This window comes from Polypterus senegalus, chromosome 2 (genome assembly GCF_016835505.1).
Source record: "Polypterus senegalus isolate Bchr_013 chromosome 2, ASM1683550v1, whole genome shotgun sequence".
Taxonomy (NCBI): domain Eukaryota; kingdom Metazoa; phylum Chordata; class Cladistia; order Polypteriformes; family Polypteridae; genus Polypterus; species Polypterus senegalus.
The window spans coordinates 192,912,755-192,926,430 of record NC_053155.1 but is presented as its reverse complement, the minus strand read 5'-3'; the positions used below and the strand labels follow the sequence as shown (position 1 = coordinate 192,926,430).

General features: G+C 39.8%; 1 long non-coding RNA gene across 1 annotated transcript; it reads right to left on the bottom strand.

The window, feature by feature from the left end:
• Positions 1–1,216: 1,216 nt before the first annotated feature.
• Positions 1,217–11,928, bottom strand: LOC120524653. The gene is made up of 3 exons (XR_005632805.1): positions 11,748–11,928; positions 1,808–1,960; positions 1,217–1,366 (listed from the first exon to the last, which is right to left on the bottom strand). It is a non-coding gene; the product is annotated as an uncharacterized LOC120524653 (long non-coding RNA).
• Positions 11,929–13,676: the final 1,748 nt, after the last annotated feature.

Here is a 13,676-nt window from a genome sequence, read left to right as displayed (position 1 = left end):
CACAGAAAAATTATTTTGTATAAAAACACTGAGCAATAGCTTTTTCCAGAGTATATATTCCTTTAGATATTTAACAATGTAACATTGTGTTGAATTTTAGTGGCCACATACTAAAGTTTTCTGTAGGGTAAGCATTAATTGTTCAGCCATGGAAGCTGTGCATGCACTAGTTTGTGTTTTGGTGTCTAACAAGAAGTAGTAGTAATAATAAAAAAAAAATTCAAGACTGAATTGGACTTGCAACTATCTATAGGTCAGTGCAAGAGGATAGAGAGTTGCTAGTCAGGCTCTGGGTCCAGACTTCAGTAATGCCATACTTGGTTAAATCTGTATTATGTCTAAAATCTAAATCAGCTGGTGCAAATTTTCATTTAATTCCCATCAAATCCCCAAGTTGGTGGAGATGGCTTGGGATCTGTGCCATGTCACACACAAGATCCTGGGACCTCAGATTGAACTATTGCCATCTTTTCAGTCTGAGACTTCCCTCTAGGACAACCTCATCTTTGTATCATCACCACAAATACCATTTCAGTAGTAAGTTGTTTACTTTGAATACATTGATCAAACCTGCAGAGGCAACTTTGTCCTCTCACCAAGTCTTGCATCCAATCACTCCATTAGAGCTTCCATCTTTGGCTATATGGTGATATTTCAGCATTAAGACTCTTTATGACCCGAAAGAGGATTTGCTTCAGGCCATCTCAATCCAAGTCCCATGTGTTGAAAAAGAAGTTTCTCCGTTGTAGGGACACTGATTCTTGGCTTCACACAGCAACCGACAAAAGCCTCTGTACCCTTTGATTAATACCCTAAAAGATGCAGCATCCATTATTTTAGAAGTTATGGGTTTGGCTTGAATTAGTGTATAAAGTCTGGGCTGCCATTAAAATCCCAAACCTGGATTAACCAGCATGGCATTCTGCCCCAAATCTATGTCCCATATTGGTCTGTGAAGCCTCTTGGTCCACTGCGGAGACCTTGGTGAAAAAGATTTGTCATTTACACACAGGGCAGGGCTTACCACAAAGTTTAAACTATGAGGGGGAGTCAACCTGAAAGTTAGAAAATGGAACCTTTTATTCTGCTGGAATCCAGGTACTTCCAGACAGGTGGCACAAGTGCATTGAGAAGGGAGGAGACAACTTTGAGAAATTACATTATCAGTTTTATTAAGGTTTGTTCCATTTTCTAATAAATCCCATTTTCCAACTTCAGCTTGACTCCCCCTTGTACATTATTTTTTCATTGGGTGAGCAACAGGCCAAAGCTCCATACTAATTACATAAATGAGTTCAGCATTATATGGATTCATCCTTCTTGATGAAAAGAGATTCCAAACATCCAAATTTTTCACAGTCTGATACTGAAAGAAAAAAAATAGGAGTGAGTGCAAGCTAAGGAATAACTGTGGTACCAGGATAGGCACATCTTGGCAGTTTCAGAACAATATACTATGAGAGATGGGGTATGATCAGGGAGAGAAGTGGAGGAGTGCATCAGTTAGATGTTACAAAAAGTAACAACTGGGTGCATGGATGGGATGAGTATAGGCTATGTTCATTTAAATGTCATGGCCTGATCTCTGGTAGGCCAGACCTCATAATTTCATGATATGGTTAAGTATATAACATTCACCAAAATCCACAAACTGTTTTTTGTTAAAATGAGACAGACTCATTATGCCTCAATGGAGGAATGCTACTACTGGCACCTTAAACAGGTGCTGAAAATGTTAGCAGGCACATCCATGGAGGAAGACAAAAAGTTGTTTTCATCAGAATGGGGAAGAAGTTCCAGCCCATACCCCAGTTAGGAGGAGTTCTTGGGGCAGCAACAGACTGGCAGCTGAGCTAAATCCTTTTGTCAATCTTCATGTTTCCAGATACTGCTGTTGAGCCCTCCCTCTTGTGGAACCTGAGACATCAATGCAGTTGATCATGCTCAAGTTGACTTTTACCTGAGGAGAATCAATGGAGAAGGCCACATGAGAAAAAAAAGGGATAACAAAGTGGTCAATGTGTACTATAGACAGGAATGACATGCATGGTGTGTACCAATCAGGTTGGCTACAGCAGTTTTTCAGGCCACTGTCTCTGCATGTACATGATTTTCTTGCTATTATAGGAGGCACAGAAGATAAGTCAATGAATCAACTGTGAACTTGAACACAAGATCTAGGACACATTGTCTGATGCTAAAAGGCTCAAAACATCCAGTGACCCCACGTTATATCACTCATGATATGTCCAGATGAATAAGATATACTGTATGCCTTTAACCTATTAAAAGAAGGCCTACTCTCTTTTAGACATTCCCTCTGATGAATGTGCAGTAATACTGCTTTTATATGTGATACAAAAATTGTGCTGCCATTTGCATGAAAACTAGCATAGGAGATTGCAGTGGTCATCTATGCATCTCTTTAATATCAGCCATTGGCATATCTGGTCAACTGTCTAATAATGATATCCACACAGTACTGGACTGTGGTGACCTTGGAAGGATTATACTGCTCTGATAGCACATCAAAATTGCCATAATAAGGTTTTTGTCTTCCATGTGAACCACTAAATATCATATAGAATAAATGGTTGATCTTTACAAGGCTGTCTGCTGTATCACAGATTATACTGCTTGTATAGATACAGCAATGATATGATGCTAGCAATAATGGCTACAGGAAGTTTGTCAGGCTTGCTAGAGCGGTTCTGGAACATGCCAAAGAACATTTTGATAGGATGACTAATGAATTATGCAAAAGGCTGTGGCAGGCCCAATGCAAATACGTTCCATCTATGACACTGATGCGTTACCCTCTATAGAATGCCAGGAAATCCCTGAGACATGCGCTGATGACTTCTAAACATGGAACTCCATTATGATGCCTACTTCTGTTACCATGCCTGTTCTGGTGCTGGTTTGAACAACTTTCTTGGCCATTAGCTATCATCAGTTAATGCTTGTCAATGCAATTTCTTTCTCTAATGAAACAGAAAACTAATGGATTAGCACGTGGAGATTTAGTTAATAGTGTAATATGAACGACATTCTTTAGCTGCACATCACTGTTTGTCTCTTCAATTTTTGGGGCACATTAAAGTTTGTCATGTGCACTTAGTACAGTAAAAATTCTTAAATTCATATCTCTAAAATTACTAGTGGCGATAGAATAATACCATCAATGCACAAAAGACAACAACATCATATGTAAAATATATACACACAAAGAAGAAACTATATACTTCTTTGAGCATAAATGGAGATATCCAGGCTTCACTCCAGCATTTAAAGAAAGAATGGTATTGGTGAGCGTTCTTGACTTCAGCTAAGAGGAGATTTGTTCATTTAGGTCATCAGTGATGGACACTCCAAGAAAGTTAAAGCTCCTGACCCACTCAACACATTATCCTCTTCTGAAGATGGTAGGGTGGTCTAAGTGCTATTTCTTAATTAATATGACCATCTCCTTGCTTTTGCGGACTTGAACAGAAGGTTTATTTTCTTGGCGCCAGTGTATCTCTGTAAGTTGTTCTTCCAGTATATCCCAGCAATGGTGGCACAACATAACGAGAAATGAGATTACCATTTTATCAGAGTATTGATTCAAAGACTACACAAAGTATATTTTATTAAAGGGCGGTTTTGAATGTTGTCTTTATAAAGCACATTTCATTCCCATCCTTTAACCACAAACAATCATAAAAGAAATGTAGACGGGTCTACTGTACAAGCCTGTGTATTCTATTTTATTGGAGTATGAACCCATCAGTTTATCCTGAATTAAATACTCAAACTGTTAAATAGTGTCTTTTCATGGGTCAAAACAACCCTAACATTGCCTAGGAGTATAGTATTTCAATTTTAAACCAAAGCATATGTCTGTGATGCAATTGATCAGGCACACACCACTAGTTAGTGGTGGGAACTGACCCGATAACTGCATGGAATAAAGGCTATTGCCAATTACCTGCTGGCATACTCACTTCTTTTCCCATACTGTTGTGTAGTGCACTTTTTATAATAAATTATAAAACTGCTTAACTGGTCATTTACAAAAATGTGGCAGGAGTCCTAATACAAATACAAATTCATTGCCTAAGCGGAGGAGGTTTTCAAATATTCTTTGTCACATAAGGGTCAGCAGTTGGTTAAATGGTATTTACTTGCTAAAGAAAGACCTTAAACCCAATTTATCCTAGTCATTATTTTCAGTCTCATTTTCCAGAGCGACAATACAGTATATGTGACAGTACAAGATGGAAAAAATCTTCTAAAGCATACAAGCATCCCTGCAAGCCTCTGCTAGTTTTTGTTGTAATACCATTAGTTAGGAATAAGTTATTCCATCCAAATTAAGAAATTTGCTTGAGGATGACTCTGCAAATTGGATTAAAAATTCCTGTAATTTGAAGTAGTCTGCTTTAGAGTGTAAAAAAAAGTTAGATTTGTCTCAGAAAGCTTTCTTGTTCGATGTAGAATTCATAGTGGATTCTATGATGGTGAGCTGCCAAGGCCCTGATGGAGCAAAGCAGCCCCAAATCATAACATTTTCACCACCATGGTTTACAGTGGGTATCAGTATCTTCTGATCAAATGCTCTCTTTGGTTTTCCCCAAACACATCTTTTGGTATTACAGCCAAACAAGTCTATCTAGGCCTTGACTGTTCAGAGTACGTTGTTCCAGAAGCCCTCATCTTTGCAAAAAACTACAAAATCCCAGAAAGAAAGAGAGGAACCACCAAACCTTTTACACAAAATGGGCCAACAAAACTTCCAAAATCAATGGGAAAAGGAGGGAAGCACAAAAGTATAATCAAACAAAAAGAGCAAAGAAAAACTATTTCCTTAGCAAAGACTGGAGACAGTCACGTGGAATACAGTAAATATGCATAATTATAAATGAATATGATGAGAGTATTGGGGGAAATTACAAATGCAAAAAACCATGAACAGAGAACTAGTAAGGAAGCTGGGAATAATATGGTTTTACAGTAAACAAAACACACCAAAACAAAAACAATCCTAAAAAATGAATAACACCATTGCAATTCAAGAACTGCCAATGCACATATTTTTAAGCCAGTGTTTTCTGCTATTTTTTTTAAAACACAAAACATATCTATCCATCTTCAAAGCTGCTTAACCTTACCTAGCCAACAACATCAAATGCCAGGACATAATTGAATGTAAAGGGAGTATAAAAATATTGGACAAAATTGAGCGCCAACTAACTATATAATTATTTTTTTATATTACTATTTTTCTTCTCATTTTTTTTTTTGTTTTGTTTTAAAGTAGTGTCATCCATTACAGAACCATGAGGTCAAAGCTATCCTAGGTATAAAGGCAATTCATGGTGTAGGTACAGTAACAGATATGGGTAAATCAGGCAGCACCTTTACTGTGACTGGTTACAATGGAGCGGAAGAAAAGAAAGTGAATCAGAACATGAAACACAAAAGTTTTAAATAATTTATTCAGCAGCAGCAAATGCACTGGTGTAGAGTGAGGAAAAACTTTAGGAACATGGTGTTAACATCCACAGTTTAATAAGACAATTTCATAGGTTTACAAACTTCTCTGTGATTTTAATTGAAAATAGGCAATATTCTCAGTTTTGTTCAGTGGTAGTGCTGCTGCCTCACAGTAAGGAGACCCAGGATCGCTTCCCTGCGTGGAGTTTCCATGTTCTCCCCGTGTCTGCGTGGCTTTCCTCTGGGTGCTTCGGCTTCCTCCCACAGTCCAAAGACATGCAGGTTAGGTGGATTGGCGATTCTAAATTGTCCCTAGTGTGTGTGCTTGGTGTGTGTGTCCTGAAGTGGGTTGGCGCCCTACTCTGAATTGGTTTCTGCCATGTGCCCTGTGTTGGCTGGGATTGGCTCCAGCAGACCCCTGTGACCCTGTGTTTGGATTCAGTGGGTTGGAAAATGGATGGATCGATATTTTACAATATGTCAATTTTTAAATACATATGAATTTGGGTAAAAATTAACCATCCACAAATAGAGGTTTACTTATGGTTAAAACCTAAGTTTGCAACTGTTGTAGGCCCTTGCATATTCTTAATTTTGTGTCAAAGTTCACTTCTGTGGAGGATCAGCAGCACACAGCTTGTGAGAGGCATGATGACAACAGAGATGCAGGAGGTTTAGAGAGTCATGAGAAATTTGTATTATGATTTGGAGCCTCTGAAGCAAAATGGTGTGAGGTCCCAACAATGCTACATAAAGGCTTCACTGACCTGACCAGGCCAGGCCTTTATTGCCTGCCTGAAATAGACCTCACCCTCACCCTCACCCTCACTAGATACAAGAGTAGGGTAAAAAAACAATTTGGCTTGTGCACAGATGGGCCAAATAAAGAATCTTAAAAAAAAAGGATTTATTTTCAAAATACCCTAAAAATGCATCAAAAAATTTCCACAGAGCAAAGAGAGGCATAAAAGGAGTCACATACAAACCCACCATGAACAAGACCCAAAAAATACAATCCAGCAATCACAATACTTACACAAAGCAAAAGTAATCAGAACTGAAGAAAATCCACCAACAAACAGTAATAAAAGTCCAATGATTGATTCCCATTGACCTGCCTGTCTCTGTAGCATTTAAAGGGCAGATGGCCCCACCTCTTGGGGTTCCACAAACGTAGATCATGGAACATATTCACATTTAAAGAAACATTATACCAATACATAATCACATATGAAGCCAATACAAATATAGACATGAAAAATAACACAAAATGAGCAAAAACAAAATACACATAACTTAATCTCAATACATGACAAAGTGCAACATTATAAATATTAGAGAAATTGACAAAAATAGGCCATCAGCCTAAGAAAACTTGCCAATCCTATCCACCTAATTCCTCCAAAATAACATCAAGTCGAGCTTTGAAGGTCTGAAGTCCTACCGTCTACCACACTATGTAGTAAATTTATTCCTTGTGTCTATGGTTTTCTGTGTGAAGAAAAACGTCCTAATGTTTGTGTGAAATTTACCCTGCAAACGTTTCAAACTGTGTCATTCCTGTTCTTGTTGAACTCATTTTAAAGTAACAGACTTGATCTACTGGACTAACTTCTTTTATAATCATTTCAGTAATGTCACCTCTTAATCTTTGAATTAAACAGAAACAGCTCAGGGGCCTCGTGTATGAATGGTGTGTACGCACAGAAATGTTGCATGTATAAAACCTACATTTGGCGTAAAGCTACACACATTTCCACGGTACCTCATACCCTGTCGTACTCAAGTTCTCCGCTCGGTTTTGCAGACTGGCGGCACCCAGCGTCAAAGCAGTGCTACTGTTTCTATGTGGTTACTCTTTATTTTCCTGACGTGGCTTTATAAATACACTGAAATTAACCGCATATAATTTACTATCAAAATACCTGCGCTTCGCAGCAGCGAAGTACTGCCTTAATATTTTTATTAAGAAGAAAAGTAAACCTTTTTAAACTAAGATATTTCAGAGGCATTAGCGGTTGTCCAAAGGTGTAAAATATTTGGCCATTTCTGTACACTGGAAAGCGACAACTGAACAATTCAGTGGCAGCCATCAACTCACATGCAGAACCATAGGTGATGGGCTTAAGCATTTCACTCTTCTAGTGCTCCTGTGTAGTATAATTATCTCCTGTACTGTTATCAGTCCACACCTTGAACCTGTCCCAGTCGTTCAATACATAAGACACAATGTTCCTCCGGATATCAAGAGTGAGCCTGATATGGCCATGCAATATGTAACACAAAGAATGTAAAAGACAGGCGCCATCTCCGGGCATAAAAACCACTCGGTAATGACAGTTCTTTGATCGATGGTGATCACCTTGATAGACATGTTAATGGGGGTATGGTTGGAACGATAAAGGAAATGGGTTCCTGAACAGTAAACTAAGTCTAAAATACCTAAACAATAACTATAATCGTAATAAACAAACAACAGTGGAGAAGCTGTGGATTAAATAAAAAGGCTGCAGTTATCAGCAGGGAGACGTGAATACCGAGGCGAAGCAAGGAAGGGAATGAAGAGACCATAGCGACAGATGTCCTTATATAGGCAAGCAGCCAACAACGTGGGAGGCGTGGGGATGGGGGACCCAACGGCGCCTCACACAGCGACTGAGCTGCAGACTATGGACATACATATGTTCGTAAGTAGTATTCAGTTAGTATTGGGAACCCGCGTACCAAATTTCTTGAAGATGGGCCCATAGGTAACAAAGACTGTTGGAAAGTTCAATATGGAGGCCAACAGTGGTGTCATACCACCGAAAAAAGTACGTACATCAGTTTCGGTTAGCGCAGGGAAGCCGCCTACCAAATTTCGTGAAATTTCAGTGGACGTTGTCGACCGTTACGCGTAGAATTTCGAAATGAAACCTGCTTAACTTTTGTAAGTAACCTGTAAGGAATGAGTCTGCCAAATTTCAGCCTTCTACCTACACGGGAAGTTGGAGAATTAGTGATGAGTGAGTCAGTCAATCAGTGAGTCAGTGAGGGTTTTGCCTTTAATTAGTATAGATTACTGTAATGCATCTGATTGTAATTAACTTGTAACAATATAATGGTCCAGGGAATAGCCATAGTATTCCAAATACCATAACTGCTTTAGCGTTGTTACTCTCAATGCTCCTTCTTCTTTCAGCTGCTCCTCCCTTTAAGGATTGCCACAGCAGATCATCTTTTTCCATATTACTCTCACTACACCACTCAGAGTATTTATATCACTGTATCCGAGTGGGAATCACAGCAGCAGCTGATCGGAAAGAGAATTATCGGTATACAGCATCAAGCCCACGCTGCCTTAACCACGGCAAAACGTTTCAAAACCTTTCCTGAATGGACCTCACGGTTCTGAAACAGTTTCATCCCAAGAACTATAAACTCACTCAATCAATTGCTCCTTGTACAACTGTTTGTACTTAAGTACAATTACCCCACTGTAAACTTGCACTACAGTTATAATATTGCACAACCTGAGTCACTTTATAAAGCACATATTGTATTTACTGTACATATGATGACGGTATCATTTGTAAGATGAAATGCAGCAAAATATGTTGATTATAATATACAGATAAAACTTTAACTTAATTTAAATAATCTGTATTGTTAATAATTAAACATGTGAGGACACGGTGCCGCAGCGCATGCATGTTCACGTATTGTTCCTGCCTCGCGCTGTATGTTTGCTGAGACTGGCGCGACACTGGAAGGATAGATGGATAGAATAATTAAACACTTACTATGAAGATATTTCAATGTTCCTTAAAAGTTTTGAAGAATTGTCGGTGTAAGCTTACAGATGCCTTAACGTCTATTACAGAGCTAATTGTGTGGTGATTGGGTATTTGGGGAAAGAAAAGTAAGGACAAGAATTGAAGGTTAGTACTTTTGAAAGAGACAGTACTGCTACAATAAATTATTTCATCGAAGGTCGTGCATGGCACAGCAGCATCGCACCATCATGTTCTTAATAACATGCTTTCATTCCAATCATCATGAAAATTATATCATGTATACATCTCAGTATTTTAATTATTCAGAGAGCTGTAATATCACGAATGTAATGGATTCGGTGTCCTGTCAGAGAAAGAGAAAGAACGGAAGCACGTAGTGAATCACACACATACAGCACATTGAAAATCAAATACAAAAAGCATTTAATGTGCTACTTTAGTTACGGTGGGATTTGAGAAACTAGTAAATTAAATGATTTTAAGATGAAGTTTATGTTCTACTTTAATGACAAAATAAACTACGTGATTAAAGTGAATATTTCGAGATTGAAGTTAACATTTCATGCTTTTTTCCTACTCTGTGCCTTTTTTTCTAGCTGTACCCTAATAAGCTTCCATATGACACTCAGACGGTGGGCTATGTCTCGCCTTTTCACAGCGACTTTGATATATGACAACTTCCTTTTTATGTCGGGCACTGTGTGACTTTGTGAACTTGAGCTTGTTTCTCCAACACGCTATGTCACTCGATCAACTTCCTTTTGTTAATTATACCACTGTATAAAACAACAAATAGTATGTTTTTCTTTGCCTCCACTTGGTATTTGCTGAAAGTCTTATATTTTCTCTCTTGCTTTTGCCATTGCCTTTTCACAGAACACTGAGATTAAGGTCTATTTATATTGATTTGCATATTCAAAAAGGTGTAATTCTGGGAGGAGACGGGGTGGGACAGAAGGCACGTGCACTAGTTTTCACGCTGATCGGGATTTATGGAGTGGAAGAATGCGGAAGTTGGAGTTTGCACAGATGCCTGCATCTGGAATTTTCTGTGCGTAAGCACATTTCGGCTTTTGTGCTTACATCATGTTATAGTGCGAATTGTACGCACGGCGTTATACATGAGGCCCCAGCGCTTTTCATCTTTCCTCATAACTCATCCCCTGTAGCCCTGGAATCAGCCTACTTGCTCTTCCCTGGAATTCTTCTAGCACTGCTATGTCTTTTTTTGTAGCTTTTAGACCAAAACTAAACACAGTACTCCAGATGCATCCAAACTAGTGCATTACGAACCTTAAGTACATCCAAAGAGTTGTGCTCAACACATTGTATAACCTAACATTCTCTGAACACCATCTGGAAGTTGATAGCAAGGAGTCCACTATGACTCCTAAAACCTTCTCATAAAGGTATGCTTTTCAATTTTCAGACCTTCTCACTGTGTAGTTAAATCTAACATTTTTATTTCCTACATGTAATATCTTACATTTACTTAGATTAAATTTCATCTGCCACAAACTTGTATGCTGTCCAACTACCACTGTAATGAATCAATGGAGGTTAGCATATCTGCCAGTCCACCTAGCTTAATATTATATGCAAACTCAACCAGCTTGTTATTTATATGCCTATCCAAATTATTTACGAATTTAAAACTAACATCAAACCCTAGCACCAGTCCCTGAGGGTCAACACTCCTTACATCACCCAATTCTGATAAGTGCACCATCACCCTTTGCTTCCTGTGTTTTAGCCAATTTCACATCCACCTGCATTCTATACACTGAAGTCCCAATTCTTTTAGTTTAATGCCTACCCTCTTTAGGATCTTATAATTTATCTTAATTTCCAGAAAGTATTTCATATCATAAGCACCACTGCTATTCTATCCTCTTGAAAGAATCCCAGCAGGTTTGTAAAACATGACCTCCCCATCTGAAACCATGTTGTCTGTTGCGTAAACCTTCCATTCTTCTCCTGGAATCTTCACACCCTGAGCTTTACGTCGATCAGGATAATGAACATATGGTAATATGCAAGGATGATTAGATGCCAGACAATTTTGGTGGGCCAGTCAGGGTCAGTACCTCCATTAAGGAGAATTAGGAATTCACTTTGGGCACAGATCATAAGTTGGGGGGCTTGACCAGCCACATGGATTAGCTACCAAGGAGTCAGCTGGCACACTAATAAGCTTGGTCTAGGGTATAAAAGTACCAGCACTGGGGTCAGTCTTGACTAAAGTCCTTTTTTGTCCTTGTGCATACCCAGTTCATTTCTGTCTTCCCTCCTTAGGTAGAATGTCCTGACCGCTTTTCCCGAACAAGATGCCAGCCCACTGAACTACTTCAGAACACAAGATGATTCAAATGTAACATTCACAGATCTGTATAATACAGTTCAGGAAAGGTCTGGTGCATGGCAGGAACCAACTCTAAAGGCTCCAGTCGTTTACCAATTCTAAGTAAAAGGAAGTAAATTGAGGAAAAGTACCTGTTTGAAGAAGCTCATTCACAAGACACTTTTGCGCCAAGGGCTCGTGACTAGGTGTCGTCATTCACAATTACAGGATGACTAAAGTGTATTTTGTAAGATGCCTCGCTATATGGGATCCAAACCAGGAGGCAGACACATCTGTCTGGAAACACACATTCTTTAACAACCCCAACCCCCTAAGCTCAGCACAGTCTCAAGTCCCAGGGACTAAAGCAAATAAAAGCGTCTTAAGAGCACACACGTGAGAAGTCCCAGTCGGCGCAGACGCGCGAACTAAACAGCACACACGTGCAGAACGAGGATCATCTGCCGGCGAGCGCTAATCAGCTTACACGTGCGACATTCAGTCAAGTGTGGCTAAGGCGTTCAGACACACGTGTTACAGGTATCACCTTAAAGAGGCGCGTACTCGCTGGAACCGACCGTCTCGTGATCTTGCTGGTTTGGTAAAGAGAAACGGGCTTCTGGTGTCCTTCACATGTAGCAAACGATAAATCAATGCAGGCGTTCCGGCTGGCAAGTCTCTTCGTATTTCTGTCACCTAATCCCTCCCTCCCCCACCCGCCGAGGGTGAAAATGTGAGAACGCTGTCTAAGTGGCCTTGAAATCGGAACCTCCAAATTGCTAGCCCGTATTCTACCAGCCCGCACCGATGCTCTTATTCCCATATGCAACTCGTTCTGGTTTTTTTTTCCCCTCCTCCTTTTCGTGTGCGATCTCAAGTTCTGTCTCGCCCAGATGGTTATGCCGGGGCACAGCTGGGAGGATTTTATGCTTCCGTCTGCCATACTGACCTCAAGTAATCTGGCGAAAGAAAAAAAAGGAAGCTTGGACATTTTCGGATTGCTGGTAGCAGTTTCCAAGCTCTGACACACAGGCTGCGAGCGACTTGAAAACGCTGCAGTTTTGTCTGAGGCGTACTTGACGCATGTTATCCTTATTTGGACCATACAAGATATGATCAGCCGCTAAATTCTGTTTTCCCTGAACATTCCAAAAGAAACCCCCGAGCCTGCATGCCGCCAAAACGGCGGAAACAACTCTACTCCACGGTGTCCCCTGAGCTGCATTGCTGACAGTGGGACCACACGGGCCTTATTAGCCAAATCATACAATGACGCCATTTCACAGCCTATTCCCTAGTGGCCTTGCTTAAGTCAAGACCTACCTGGCACTGGAAGCTTTTACTAAATTAGTGCTTGCACTACCTACTCTGCCATATATCCTCTGGCCCCTCCGTAATGGGTGGGATGGAAGACGAGCTGCAGTAATGATTGAACAGCGCCTTCAGGGTCAGGCTAGGCCCTGACTGTTGGCAGTGTTTGTGGATGACTTACCAACCACATAGGTTGAGCAATTTCTTAAACATTTGTTTTTTTTTTAATTAGACATTCTAAGAATTGCTAACAGGAATGTTTCAGGAGTGCCTTGTTGTGTGTGTTTTTTTGTAGAAGTGGAATTTCTTCTGCGGTTGTGCACAAGTGATGAAGTGGATGAGTTTCCAAAATGAAATGGTTGGTCGGATAACAGACCTTTTCCATTCTACTTATACAGAAAATGTCATATTTACAGCATCACATATAAATTACAAAAAAAAATGCATACTGTTGCTGCTTTTACTTTCTGTGGAAGATATAAGTCGGGGTGTTGTACATTTATCAACCATTTCTTGTGATAGCACAATTGGTGGACCAAAGGCAGGGTAGCCAGGTCTCCAAAAATTCCCTATAGAATCTAGTCCAATACATGGACATAACCTCGAAGAAAAGGAGCAGTTGCGTTTAACTCTTGTTTCAAGAGAGATGGATGTGGCTGGGGATAAATACGCAAATATTTATCACCTCGTTCTGGAACTGTATGTGCCTTTGTAGCAGATGTGTTCTTTTGCACTTACTGGTCTTAAACTATGTAAAAACTTAGTTTAAC